This window comes from Formica exsecta, unplaced genomic scaffold (assembly GCF_003651465.1).
Source record: "Formica exsecta isolate Colony F162 unplaced genomic scaffold, ASM365146v1 scaffold33, whole genome shotgun sequence".
Taxonomy (NCBI): Eukaryota; Metazoa; Arthropoda; class Insecta; order Hymenoptera; family Formicidae; genus Formica; species Formica exsecta.
In genome coordinates this window covers 41,296-56,055 of record NW_021850553.1, presented here as the reverse complement: position 1 = coordinate 56,055, position 14,760 = coordinate 41,296, and the positions used below count along the sequence as shown (strand labels likewise).

The 14,760-nt window shown below is 41.7% G+C and overlaps 1 protein-coding gene across 2 annotated transcripts in view; it reads right to left on the bottom strand.

The window, feature by feature from the left end:
- Positions 1-6,304, bottom strand: part of LOC115238216 (A-kinase anchor protein 200-like) — a 68,169-nt gene extending 61,865 nt beyond the window's left edge. The window contains exon 1 of one of the 2 annotated variants that reach the window (XM_029811822.1): positions 5,797-6,304. The gene's annotated coding sequence lies outside the window, so the exon portion shown is untranslated. The remainder of the gene's footprint in view (positions 1-5,796) is intronic. The other variant, XM_029811823.1, reaches the window with a different exon arrangement.
- Between the last annotated feature and the right edge of the window lie 8,456 nt (positions 6,305-14,760).

Sequence of the window (14,760 nt, the reverse complement as noted above, 5' to 3'; positions counted from 1 at the left end):
AGCAGGAAGGGTTTCGACAAATATTTATGTTATTCCATATCGCTCGTGTACACCACGTGGGTTCCTCGTGCATCTCGTAACGCGTCATTACGATGAGAAATATCTCTCTCTAGAATGTATACGAGAAGCGCGTCGAGTAGAGAACTGATCACACATGTCGATCTACAAGGGGAAAAACGTGGGAAGTGACATCCGGAAAATCCAGCCTACCGTAACAATACTCTTCTCTGTCTTTCTTTCTATCTACATCACATTTATTATTATGATTGAACTGCGAATTTCCGGAGAAGGAAGGTCACGAAGGCATATCGCGCTGCGATACTATATTTAACAAACAAATGTGACATTGCGAGATAAAGCGCGATGCGTAGTAACCGAACAAGCGTGGTGTATTTTCGAAAAACGTTTCCGTAAAGGCCGTCATGTGAAAGAAATACTCGTATAATTCATGACATGTTCCCTCGGCTCAAAGTTCCCTGCAATAAAAGGGAAAAGGGGAAAAGGGAATTCATCACCGTAGATACATTTCCGAGCCGATTCATGGCGAAGTGATGTTGCAACATGAAATACGTGCGTGTGTGTGTGTGTGTGTGTGTGTGTGTGTGTATGCGTATTTTTTTTCTCGTTGTTATTTGCTTTCATACTTGGAATCTTTTCTCTCTTTATCTCTGGCGCGCCTGATTTTTCATATTTACGATCTCACATACGCGGTTCTATTATCAAGCAAACCGTTTATATCGTCCTCGAGAGAAACTACGTCGCAAAAATTATAATGCAAGATATCTTGCGTAAGAGTAATCATAATTAAACATATATTTTTTATTTTAAAATTTTTTTCCATGCAGTATTTTTCGATGCATTCGATAAATCGCTGAATATGTAAATAACGTTAAATATAATTAAAAGGCTATACAAAGCTATTCTTCGAAAACACAACAGGCATTCTGTTGTTGATTCACTCACGAAACGACTGATAACATCGAAACCCCGTCATTCGAAACGATATTACAGTGTTGCCAGAAATATTCACTCCTATATTAAAATTTTTCAATTCAACATTTACGCAATACTACTCGAGAACGATAAAATAAATAATAAATATAAAAAATATAAAAATTACACTTGATATAAAAATAGATTAAATGATGCAACAAAACAGCAATTTTTATAATTTTTTTCCTCAAGTTATCAATTTTCCTCCGCGCATTGCGAAATAGCGTTGCTCGAGGCCGCGAGAATAGAAATACATACGCGAGGAAGCGTGTTGGATACGCAGTAAAAGTAGTTGCTAGCGCATCATCAGCAAGTAATACGGTGATATACTCGGAGAGTATGTTTGCGATCTTTCCGATGAGGCAATCGCGATTTTGCGGCAGATGAAAGACCGAGAAAAAATTCGCGAAAGGCGTTTGTGAAACGAAGTGTACGAAGACGATAACGTTTTTCCTCTTCTCATATTATCCGTTTCGTTTCGTTTCGTGCGAAGAAACGGCGCGCGGAGGGAAGTATAATGAGCGCCGAGATTTCTTTCGGTCGTATCGCTCAATTGATTAATAAGCGCATTCAGAGGTCGATGCCATCTATTAAGGCGTTAACGAGGACAGAACGATCGCCGTTTGACGGTGACATGTGAGAGAATTCCGTTGCGGCGATAAAGCGAACGATAAGTATGTACCGAGGAGAGAACGACGGGCTATTATGGTATCATAATGAAACTACGAGATGACGAGAAACAACCGGAAAATTGAATATCTCGCGGCGATTTCAAGGCTACGAAGGTGCATAAATAGACATTGATGACTCGCTTGTTCATGCACGGCGTATCCGGAGTTCTTTCTTCAACTTCTTCGAATTCGTGCTTGAAATTTATATCTTTCTTTCCTCATTAAGCATTGTATAAATTAACTTGCGTAATATTTTTTTTTTTTAATTTAGACACATAAATCATCAAGTACTGAATTTTATATAAAGCGACAGTTAATGGCACAGTATATATATATATAATTTTAATATCATTTTAATCGCATTTGCAAGAATAGTAATGCGTGATTAAAGATACTATATCCCTAAAGATGATGAGAGATAAACTCAAGATCGATGTTTGTCCCCGCAACCTGACTCAACACTTCGTCAAGTCGATGTCACATCCGCTGACTCATCCGATGATCCAAATGACACACGCACTCTCTCCACGATAAACAAAAAATTCTTTTTCCACGACATTGCACGAGAGTACGCCTGTCCCCTAATTCCCACGGGCACGAGATGTACGTATGTATGCGTGTGTCGCTGTGTAACTGTGTGTCCAATCAATCAGCCATTATTTCCCTACGCCTGACACGTCTAATTCGACAGTTTGGCTCGATATAGGGGCTAGCACATATTGAGATACAGAAATAGCTAATGAAGAGAAAGAAAAGGGAACAAATATAACCACTAAAAATAAGATAATGACTCGAAGAAGCTATATCAATCGCGGAAGGCATATGTCATAAAGGGATAAAACGGACGGACGATTCTCTGTCTATTGAAACGACATTTTGACATTGTGATTAGTTAGGAATATAGACATACTACTACTGCGCGGGTTGTATTCTTACGTTTCGTTTTTGTTCCTCGTCTCTCATTCTTCCATCTCATTGTATTGACCCTATTTCGTTCCCGAAAAAAAAAGACATCTGCTCTTTCTCTCGCAGCCGTTGTCAAAATTGAGAATAACGTAGTGGAAGCGTGTGGAAGAATAGATGTCGAACCACCACCACCACCACCACCATCATTATTATCATCACCATCACACCGCGAGTCCGTATATGAATGTGTGTCTCGCATACGTGAACAGATACGCGCGCGCACGTGTCGTACTCGCTCTGTTACTGAAAGCCGGCGGCCGTCATAAGGGCAAACGAGAAAAGTTAGTGGACTTGAAAAACGCGTGCATATATATCCGAAACCGCTGTGTAGGTCTATTTTCGACCCGGTATTGCGGCGCGTGCAACCTCTCCTCCCTTCCTAAGCCCATGTAAACACGCGACCAGAACGCGACCAGGAGAGCGAAAGTTCCAGGAAACGTATCGTAAAAAGTGCTCGTAAACGACAAAATAGGAAGATTCGCCCCAGCGGCGAAAAAAGAATGAGTTAGTAGGTTAAAGCACGATTAAAATAGCGTGAAAACGATACCGACAAAACTTTATTCTCCACACTTTTTGACACACGAAGGATAAAAAAAATCACAAAAAATATCCGGCATGATTTTAAACATCTTCCGTCGAACGGAAGATATTAGACGAATAAAAGCGATTTCGAATAAAATGATTACGTTCACCATTAAAAAGGCATATATCTCTCCGTGCCTCTAATGCGAAGATCGCGTTTGAGATCTTAACCGGGAAATCGCGTCGAGCGTTGAAAATGCGTGATGGGGGATAAGCCGCCTCTCTTCCTCGGAGAGCCTGTGCACCGAGAGAAAGGCAGATGTGGGCATGTTAACGACCCGTTATCGCGTGGACGGCGCGGAGCCGCCGCCGCCGCCGCTATTGCTGAAACTAGTTGCTGCCGATTGCAAGAAGAGGGGGAAGAAGGGAGAGCCCGCGCGCGCGGATCGACGGGATCCGCGGCTGAGGGTCCGCGTGAAGGAGAGAGGGCCTCCGGGGCTGCAACAACGAGGAGCGGCGATACATTCGCGCGAGAGGAACATTTGACGAGGCCGCGATCGAGCGAACACCGGTCAACGTATGCACGCGACGCAGGTGCAGGTGCAGGTCGAGCAAATGCCGCGCGTTAATCCTTCCCCTCCCTTCCTCTCCTCTCTTCGAGAGGAGACGCACGGCGCAGCATCCTCGTCGCGTATAAATCTCCGCGAATTTCGCCATTAACCCTAGATTACTAACATGGGTGAAAATTCAAATAGCAGTGTAAATGTCAAATACTTCTGTCCTTCCAAATATTATATCAAAAAAATTTTTTTATCTATCTTTCAATTTGTACTCTTATTTTGAAGATAAAAAATCTTATCTTCAAAAGAATCACGCTTTAAATTTTTATATGAAAATATAAAAGAATTTCTAGACAAGCACTTTAGCATGTATACCGATGAGGCATTCTAAAATATTCATGTCTTTTTTCAGAATTTTTTGTACGATTAAAAATATTTCTGAGTAAAAATTTACCCATGTTAGTGTTAATGATTTTTATCCCAAGATGATTACGGAAATATAGCAAAATGTAACAGATTATCGAATGTGTGATTTCATACGATGACAGGATAAAATAGTATCAGCGATGAATAATCAAAATATATTAATTTTTTATTATGAGAAGGCATGATTTTTTTGAGAAAATCGAGAAAAATATTTCAACATTTTTTTGCGAAAAATATTTCGAACGCTCTTTTAAAAGAATCAATAGGCCGGCGCATTTTCTCGAGCTTTTCTCCGTTTGAAACCGGTCCTTTCTCGAGCGACACAACAATCACTTCCGTGGAAATCTGGACTGCATTAAGTGCGCGTCAGGGTCAGGTCAGGTCAGGTCAGATAGAAATTTGCTATGCAAAATCAACACAAAGGCGAAAAAGAAAGAAAAAGAAAGGGGAACGAACGCATCGCATCGAAGACACCAAAATTAGCAAGAATATATTATTGTTTCTTTGTTTCTCTCTTCCTTATTGCTTTAATTCTATCAATCGCAAAGAACAGATCAACGAACGAAAAATTTATCGAGTTCACGAAAGTGATCTCACACAATGAATAAACAATTATATTTAAATAAGCATATCTTATTGTCTCTCTCTCGGCGATAATTATTTTATTTTGATTTAAAATGAAAACTGAAAATAATTATTCTTATTCCTCTGCATCATTAATCCTTGTATGTCACATATATTTTTTGCTCTATTCCTAATCACATATAAATATATATATATATGTGTATGTGTGTAATATCATGATTATTACACTGCGATAAAATAATGGGATTTCCCGGAATTTCCGGAATTAAGCAATGTCGAAAAGTTTGTCCTTTGTTTCAGGGAAAAGGAAGGGAGATATAAGGATGACTTATACCATTCTGTGTTCTTCGCCCAACGATTCGAAATGTCGGTAAAGCGATAAAGTATATTGGCACAGGTATGCGCGATTGCGCGATTTCAAGCGCGGAAAAGGTCGGCTGAAAATCGCGCGTATGTAAGGTTCGATCGTTCGGGGATTAAGTGTGAGACCACCATCGAGCAGATGGTGGGGCACGGAATCAAGATGGCGTAACAACCGGTCGGTTCGTTCTAAAGGATCGTTCGCTCACGCACAGGGGGCTTGCGAATTCCGCAAAAGTTATGCCGATTCGACTCTCGACTCGATTTCGGAGCAACTCGAGGAACGCGAAGGCTCGTCCTCGGGAAGGACGCGCCTCCCGAGGACAAGCGGAAACGCCGTTGTCCTCGAGGTTCCTCTCGCTCGATGCGGCTGGCGCCGTCCGCTATATCGATTGCCGTTCCGGCAGCCCATTTTCAAAATGGCGCGGGGGGGTAAATCCGGTCGAAATCCGGACGGCTCCAGCCACATCCCGGCATGAACCTCGCTTCGATGTTTCGTCGCGCGAGAGCCGCATATCAATTACCCTTCTCCCTGATGAGGTGACAAAACGACGGCGAACTATATAGCACGCGCGAACGTAAAGATTTTTGAGGACGCGCAACAGTTATTCCCTCTAGGAAGAGCCGGCTCCTTTCGTCGATAACAATAAAACAAAAGAACACGACCTTGACGATCGTAAACGACGACACTCGTCACTTTTTTGAGTACTCACCGAAACTTTAAGCGAGGAAATTTTCCTTACAGGAAGATTCTGCGAGGATGTTATACGTCTGATGAGACGCGCACTTCGCGATGCACCTTATAATCCTCTTTGAAATTCGCCGGGCACACAAAGTACGACGGCGGTGTCTCTCTCTCTCTCTCTCTCTCACAAGTTACGCAGCAGCGTGTATAAATAATACAAAGGACGAAACGCGGCGCGCGTGTTTACCACAAAGTTAACACCGTAAATACGTACGTAGGAAGAGAGGCCTCTCTTTCCTTCTCTCGTGCGGCGTGACGAACAGGCAGGGGAAACTTTTCAACGGGAGCGCGTTTGCAACCCATCCACTTAGCTCGGTAACGCGCGACCGACTGGCGCGAGTGCGAGAACGGAGGGGAAGCGGCGTCCGTCTGTCGGTCGGTCGGTCCGTCTGTCTGTCCGTCCGTCTTTCTGCCACCAGTGCGTTGCTCGCTCGTACTGCTTCCCCCTCCCCAACTGCTTCTCTCTCTCTCCCTTTCTCTCCGTCCTTTTAGGATATCTCTCTTTCTCTCTCGCTCACTCGTTTCTCCCTGTACCTTTCTATCTCTCCGTCTCTGTCTCTCGCCGTTCCTCTATTTTCTTTCCACGCTCTCTCTTTCCTTCTCTCTCCCACTTTGTCGCTCTTGTGCTTTTTTTCTCTCTTCTCTCTCTCTCTCTCTCTCTCGCTCTCTCGGTACGCACACCCCGCACTGGCCTCTCTATCTCCCGACAGCCTCTTCTCTCCCGTATCCCATGTGCCGCGGCTCGTAAATCGCAGGTACGTCGATACCCCAATCGAGGATCATGAAAGGACGCACCGCAGAACAGCGGTGACCGTATCTCTCTCTCTTTCTTTCCGTTCTCTCGTCTTCGGCGAAGGTGTGCGAAAGCGCGCGTCGATCGTCGACGACAACGACGACGACGACGACGATGTACACACGCGGGGCGAATCACGAGATGGCCCGGGCTCTACAGTCGGGTTAATGATCGATCGGCTCCTCTCTCGGCGGCGCGGTGTGTAGCAGTAGCGGCAACAAGAGAGAAAGAGATCACCGTCGCGCGAGAGATGTTCCTTTGTTCTGCTCAGCCTCCGTTTCGACCTGCGTTCTGCGTCCTACACGCGTATACGAGGCGATGCTGCAACGTCTTTCCTTTGTCTATCGAAGGCATTCGAGCCCGAATCTCGCGAAAACCTAACGTTTATTTGTAATGCGCCGCAAAGCTCCCTCTCTTTCTCTCTCTACGAGATATTTCGACACGCGAAAGATTTTAACGCCCTCCTTTTTCTCTCCCTCGCACGACCCTGCGGTCCCGTACGCGATCCGTACCGCTCGATTGTCAGAGAAAGAATGAACACAGCGAGAAAGGTAACGGGGAAGAGAGGGGAAGCGGAAAGCACGGCAGGGATGTAGCGAACATGTCCTGGCACCCTGGGATCCCGTTCGCGTCGTGACAGCGGCTCTTAACTCCAGGAGCGAGAGGAGAACGGGGTATTCACGAGGCGACCGACCTGACATAGGGCGGGGCCCTGTATGTTACGGAGGATTATTTATCTCAGGACACTGATTTCAGTTCCGGTGAACGTCGAGGAAAGTAGCGGTCTTCAGGATCGTGATTATCTTGTCCGTTAGGCTTAACTTTTGCAAGTTATTACGCGCAAGATGATGTGATTAATTATGGCATAGAATCTTCGAAAAATAAATGTTAAAATATATGAAAAATAATTCCTCTCTTTATGTATTCAAAAATAAATTTGCTTTAACACCTCCTCTTTCCCATTTTAATATTTAAAATTATCTCTGGCAGATGAGAAAATTCGTTTTTATAAGACACATCTTATAGGATATAATCTATAAAGTTTAATATATGATAATTTGAGATTCCAATGGAACTCATTATTCACTCATATCAATCCAATCATTCTCGGAGTATCGTACTAAAATAGAATCTTTTTGATGGACATTTCATGTCTTACAAGAGCAAAGGAGATTAAGTCGCGTTCCTCTAAATCGAACAAGTTCCCTTCTGCTTCGAATTGTTTGACTCCCACCCAAACTGGTTCCTGGCTAAATTTCAGTTAAGGACCGTAGATAACGATCCCCTTAAGCTCACGTTATCCTCGGTAACGACGCAAATAGCTGGCAATCTCCCCATATAACGACTTTTTTTTATCGTCCCGCATAATTCTCGCAATCGCTCGATAGGATCACGTCTTAGGCTACTGCGAAATTTTCCTGGAAAACTTTCGCTGTAAAGAGTGCCGCGCCTTATTATTCAAACATGCAATGTGTAATGTATGTCACTCTGAGAAGTATGAAACGTTCAAATTATTATCGTATAATTTTTCTTATATTTCAACAAAATCGATCGGATCTCATTCGTATCGCATACATTACTGACACGCGCAGAAATTCAAATAAATTAATCAATCGCTAAAAGCCGATCATGATATAATGAGGTTTATATTTCTACTGATATAGTTTACCGAAACGTATCGAGGACGATTAAAATGGCGGTCATCGTTGATTGCTTTCTCGGATAATCTCTCGGATATCGATTGTACTCCGCATTACCTGAAAATCAACAATTTCTCTACCTGGAAATTGGGCAACTACGGTGATCACTCGAGCGAAACAAAAACACGCGTTCTATATCTACTCGCAGTTAGTTGGACTATATTACGAATCGCCTTTCGCTTTTGGAAGCCGGTGACTAATGCGAAAAACGGCGACGGCGAGGAACGCTTGCGCGACGGAATTAGATAACGCTTTGGCACGAATGGAATTTCGGGTCTGGGATCATCGTAAACGCCGACAAGAAACTTCCGCGTGCGAGAAGAAGTACGATGCGAGAGAAAAAACACTCTTTCGAAATCCGAAGTCTAGCGGTTATCTCTATCCGCGATAAAGAAAGATAAATAGAAAAAATATACAGAAAATGCGCCTTGTACGCACTGAAGCGTAAATAAGCAACAGATAGTATTTCCATTGAAGGATATCGTAAATTTCAAGGATATCGTGAATCAAGGTATCGTTTGCTTATAATCATAATCAAACGTAAATATTCTCGAAAAATTTATGTTCGGCCTTTTTTTATCGGTAATATTATTCGAAAGAGAAATCGGAATTTTGTGCAGCTGTGTATGAATAGAGATGCAATTTTTAGTCGATTAAATTAATCTATCATCTCCGTTTCTCAGAGCGTTTTCTCGCTATATTACGATGCATGGTGCTGCTGCTGCTGCTGCTTCTCGCTGCCACGCCCATGGAAGCGATCGTTTCGGTTCTCTCGCGAAAGAGTGAGATATCTACGCGGCGTACTTAATGCAGAACTGCAAATACTTGTGGCCTGTTCTCGACCGGCCGCGAAACAGAGAAGTGAGAATTGCACGTGCGGGGGATTTCATCTTCGATCCCCATTTATCTCCGACACGATGACGCGGCATTAAAGAACCCACGGCCTCCTTTTATCCTCCTCACGATACAACCTTTCGCTACGAATCCGTTCTGTCCGATCTGTCACGATCTCGTGCGCTAATGGTCGGCTATGCTAATCTGCGACCCTACGCGCAGCAGCAACAACTCTCTTTTTCTCTGTCTTTCCCGCTCGTCTAAGTAATTAGACGGAAGACATAATTTCTGATTCGCGCACGAGACGGCTTACTAATTAAATGTAATTATCTGTTGGCAAACAAGTTTGAGTCCCGCGTGATTTGCTATTCATAAAGCGAAACATTTATTAATTCCTCGCCGATCTTACATTGTGTGAGAGATTCTTGGATTTTAAAAGTCATGGAATAATCGATTTGATTTAAATAAGGTAAATGTGGAACAGCGATTTTCTAATAATCTAACCAAAATAACGAGCATTATAAAAAAATCATTTAAAAATGTAATCGATTTTTCACTTTATATTATTAGTATTTAAATTATTTATAGTTTAATTGTTTAGAGTGCCGAAAAGAGAAATATATATATATGATCGCAATTATTAAGTTACAAGCGACTAGAGATAAAGATAAAAGAAATTAAATAATAATTCTTTGTTTTAGTTAATTTCAATGCATTTTAAGGGAATTTTAATTCTTTGAGCTATATATATCAATATTATAATTTTTAGCATTGCAGATTATATTAAAATGAATGATAATATTTTTCGATATATTTTAAATCTTTCTCTCACTTTTAAAAATCAGAAATCTCTGCTCTTAACAATTCATAAAATAATTACGAATCTATATATCGTAGTTAATATTAGTGTGTACTGTGTTATTGGCAAATCATCGCTAGAACATCCGCGCGATTTGTTGTGCACTTGTACGAATCAAAGATATCAATATTTATCAACGGCTTTGTCACGGCTATGCAAAACTGCTTACGCATCGTTTAAATGCAAGACGTCATATGGTAATTCATCTGGAATGTGTGCAAGCTCTATTTGTCGTCTTGATTCACGGTAATCAATCCTGCGACGCATTTGGCAGCTGGAATCGCTTATGTGGTTCGTATGCCACCGGAAATCGGCTATCAGGACGTAGCGGAGGAAGGTTGAAGATCAGTTTCTCGGTATCTGCCAAACTTATATATATACATACATCGCGTGCTGCACTTCAACTAAGATACATCAGCGCATTCCATGTCGAGGACATTCTCTCGTACGCAAGTAAAACAATGCCCAGATAAGATCTTTCCATGAAGGAAAATCTACCCGTGTAGGATCCCGACCTCCCACAACTAAGATTACCGCTAAGAAAAAGAACGTCGAAAACATAAATTTCGAGGATGTTTATGTGCTCGATTATACGAATGTCTGAATAATAATAATAAAAAAATTGTTAACTATATGTTACAGAATTAAATGGACAATGTTATTAAAGATATATATTTAAAATCGGAACAAAATTTAAAAAAGTTTCGTTCATATATTTTATTTTACATTTTACTTGAAATTCTATCGCGAATAAAACATGTTTTCGATTTAATGTTTAAAGACCCGATTATAAATAGAGCCGCAGCTCTCCATTTAAATGCAAGAGTTCTACGCAATTATATTTCTGTCCTTTTTCGTACAAACGGTCGAACAATTTCTTTTCGTCGCTTCGCGAAGAAACGAAATTACCCGAGTAACGGGTATTCTAACGCGAGACTTTAAGAAAGTTCGAATCAACTTCGAACTTTGGTCAAACTTTCCGAATTTGAGCAAAGCGTTCTCTCTCGGGCGTCAAGAATCGTGACAGTACGTCTCTGTTCCCCGCAGATTAAAGATTCGATGAAACCGAATCGTAAAACTGACGACATTCTCTGTCCAAAGCGTAGTGAAGAAAGGAAGCCGTAAAAATTCCGTGTACTGCGCGATACGGATTACTCACTTGAGACGACGACAATGAGCAACGATAATGACGACGATGACGATGTCGTAACGCGAATTACTCATAACGTCGCTCTCGTTTCTGATATTGCCAAAGATTTACTACACAGCAGCGAACGCGATCGTTCGAGTTCGTTAATATAATTCCAAAGATAAGTGGCCGCGTTAACGAGTATCCGATATGCATGCGGTGTTTTAAAGGTCGCATGTTTTATTCGAACAAGTATCGCAGATATCAAATGTCAACTGAGGAGAATGCTCGACTGTCTCAATGGATAAACTCCAGCGATAAATTTTTTTCAGTTATGTATGAGAGAAACTGAACTTCATAAAATTAAGTTTTGTGATTCTTAATGATTAGCGTTAATTTCTCTGCCTTAATTGAGTTTTAAGAAAGAATTTAATCTTAGAACTCGCCGTAGAATTTATAAGCGAGAGAAAGTGCACGGTTCGTCGTGCACTTTCAAACGCGTACATCAAACGCGCTGGTGATACAAACAGCTGCCCGCGAATTAATGGAAATCGATTTTAGAGACGCCCGCGAGTCTTATAGATTCAATTTATCAGTTATAAAGCAATCCTCTCTCTCCATCTGATGCGTTTGGCGCGGTTCTGCCCTGCTTGCCCCGCGTCCTGCGTCCTATAATCGAAATCTATCTCCTAGATAGATTTCCAATTACCGGGCGGTGTTACAGAGGCGCGCAGTAAAAGTAATTCGATTAAACCACCGTGGCGTCCGAGAGGCGCGTATTGTTTCGACAATGAATCGCTGCCATTTCCACGTAATTTCCAGAGTTGACTTCCTCGCGATCAAGCTGACGGAGAACCGCCGTCAACCGGATTAAAAAACAAAATCGTATCAGACGCTAAATTAACGAATGATCTTTTGGATTTAACGTTCTCCTCATCGATTATATAAAATAAGACAAATTTGTGCAAGCGACTTGTGTTCCTTTTAAATCAATAGTTAAACAGATAAAATCAAATAGAAATATACTAAATATAATAAAAATTAATGGGCCACTTGGTGTTCTAATTTTTAATGTTTTGCTTGATGGCGAAACAGTGAATAGGGAGCGAAGGCTGTCACGACTCGACATCGCGATAATTGACATTATTCCGCGACTGGAAAAGGCTCTCGCGTAGCTCGGAGCGTTAACTCAATTAGACGCGACAATGAGAGCGATCTCTGTGCTTCCACAGAACCGCGATCGTTATCAATAGACAATAGCCACAGCGACGCGGTAGCAAGTCGGTGCAATTTCTTTGTCCCTTGTGCGTGCCGTGCTGACGACGCTTTTCAGGGTTTCCCCATATGCGCATCGTCACTAGTTGATTACGTAGAAAGAACATAGAAGAGAACGAAGCGCGTCCGCCTCTTTTATCGCGCTGCTCTCCTTTATGCCGTCCCGCTTCCCTATGCAAAGAGCATAATATACCGCAGCATTTCCGCTCGGAATGTCGCCCGATGTCGCGCCGGGGAGCGACTTTTGCGCAAAAACGACGCAACTCTCGCGACGGCGTGCGATTTGTATATCGCGTAGAGGTTTTTCCGTGCAAAGCGAATTTCGCCTCCGGCAGGCCGGTCCCTGTCGCTGCGTTAAAAAACAAGTTTACGCGCCGATAGTTGTTATTATGCAACATATTGTATATAATAACAAAATATATTGTAATAACATTCCTGTAACTCGAAATTTCTTCAAATTGCAGCGCTCCATTATATGAATAATATCCATGCAGCAATATTTTAATTATTTAATCTTAGAGCGGTGAAGAAAATTGCCGGAGTGGAGATTTAATTAATTACTTTGGGAATTGGAAATAATTAAGAGATTAAATTAAATTTTCTATATATTATGTATTCTTTTCGGTAAGAATTTCGCGGAGTATCATCGTTCGAGAGAATAACCGGTACAATGGTGGATTTAGAAATGCGGAATGATAGACTCAAAGCATTCAACAATATTCAATTATGTAACAAATGAGAGGATATGCCGTTTAAGTTCCGCCCTCTTCGAATGTCCGTTAATGAAGACGGGTCTGAAGAAACGCATCGGCAGGAAACCGATTCTCTCTCCTTCTCTCTCTCTCTAAGGAAAGGCTTTGCTCACCAACGGTACCGAGGGCAGCGAATATGGCAAACGCGCGGAGGCGATCTCCACGATACACGGAGATAAGACGGACGCACGCGTTGGTACGCGAGCGAGTGCGCTCGCACTCAGCTGATTTGCACGGATCGTGATTTAGCCCGACGGCGCAACTGAGCAAGAGCGTTACATCGCAATCACGAGATTAAAGGATTAAAGATTCAATGAGATTTTAACTAGAGATGCTAGGCTTGCAGCTGAGGAGCGAAATTTTCCTTTGCTTTAGTACGATGCGCGCCAAGATGAAATTTTGCAAGCGTGAAAATAATTAAAGAGTCGAAGCGATGTACGATACGATGCGATTTATATGTATAAATCAACAAAATGAATAAGATATATTTAGCATTTTCTAACGTGCCGAGAAGTAATTTATCTCTCTTTCTCTTTCTCACACTGAGTTTTATCGATTAAAAATAGTATTGTGTATTTTTTTTCTTGACGGGATATTTTTGTGCGAAATTAGAAAAAATTCGGCAAAAATAAATAAGAGGAATGCACCTCGGGATAACAAAGGTGCGGAAGAAACATTAACCTTTGAATGTCTTTTGACCCGCTGCATTATACGTCGTAAATTAATAAAGTGGTTAACGACGAGGGATAAAAAGGTTCTTCGTGACTTCGAGATCGCCCTTTCTGAAAGGGATCAACGGAGAGATTGATGTACGCGAGTATACGTCGGTGCAGGAGAAACTAATCGCGAGGTTAATGCATCACGAAGCGCGGTGAGTCAGAAAAGGTACGTACAAGATCGAGGGATCGAGCCTCGATAAGATAATATTATCATTCATGCGCTGATCAAATTGACTGAATCATAAAATATTCCTGTGTGTCAGTTAATCGTCTAAAAGAGAGAAAACTATCTTATTCAAGACTTGTGTATTCCCTTTTTTATCATAAACGTTATTTTCTACATTTTTTTATAAAATCCTTTAATAAAAAATTGACTTCGAAGAGAAAACTATCTTATTCAAGACTTGTGTATTCCCTTTTTTATCATAAACGTTATTTTCTACATTTTTTATAAAATCCTTTAATAAAAAATTGATTTCGAGAGAGCAGCTTTTCGAATCCGTTCTACTTGGAACGAGCGATTCGATTAGCTACGCGTTGATATATACGAGTAAAGACAGTGTCGATCCTGCACATTCTTCGGCACGTTCAATGCCGGAAACGGAAGCTCCACCTTAGTCGACAGCCATCGGGACTAGCCATCGCTTATGTGAACGCGCTAGAAGAATGTCGTAGAGCGATTGTAAGACGGATATCTAATCAACGTCCATAGTATACACGCGCGATATCCCGTTATGATTAAAAGAAAAAAGACGCCGCTGATATCTCATGTACTTCGACCATCGAAATTGTTCGGTCCTATTAATAATAAGTTAGAGATTGATACACGGATCTAACGGTCGAAATCGTATGTAGATAGACTGTGGCTAAC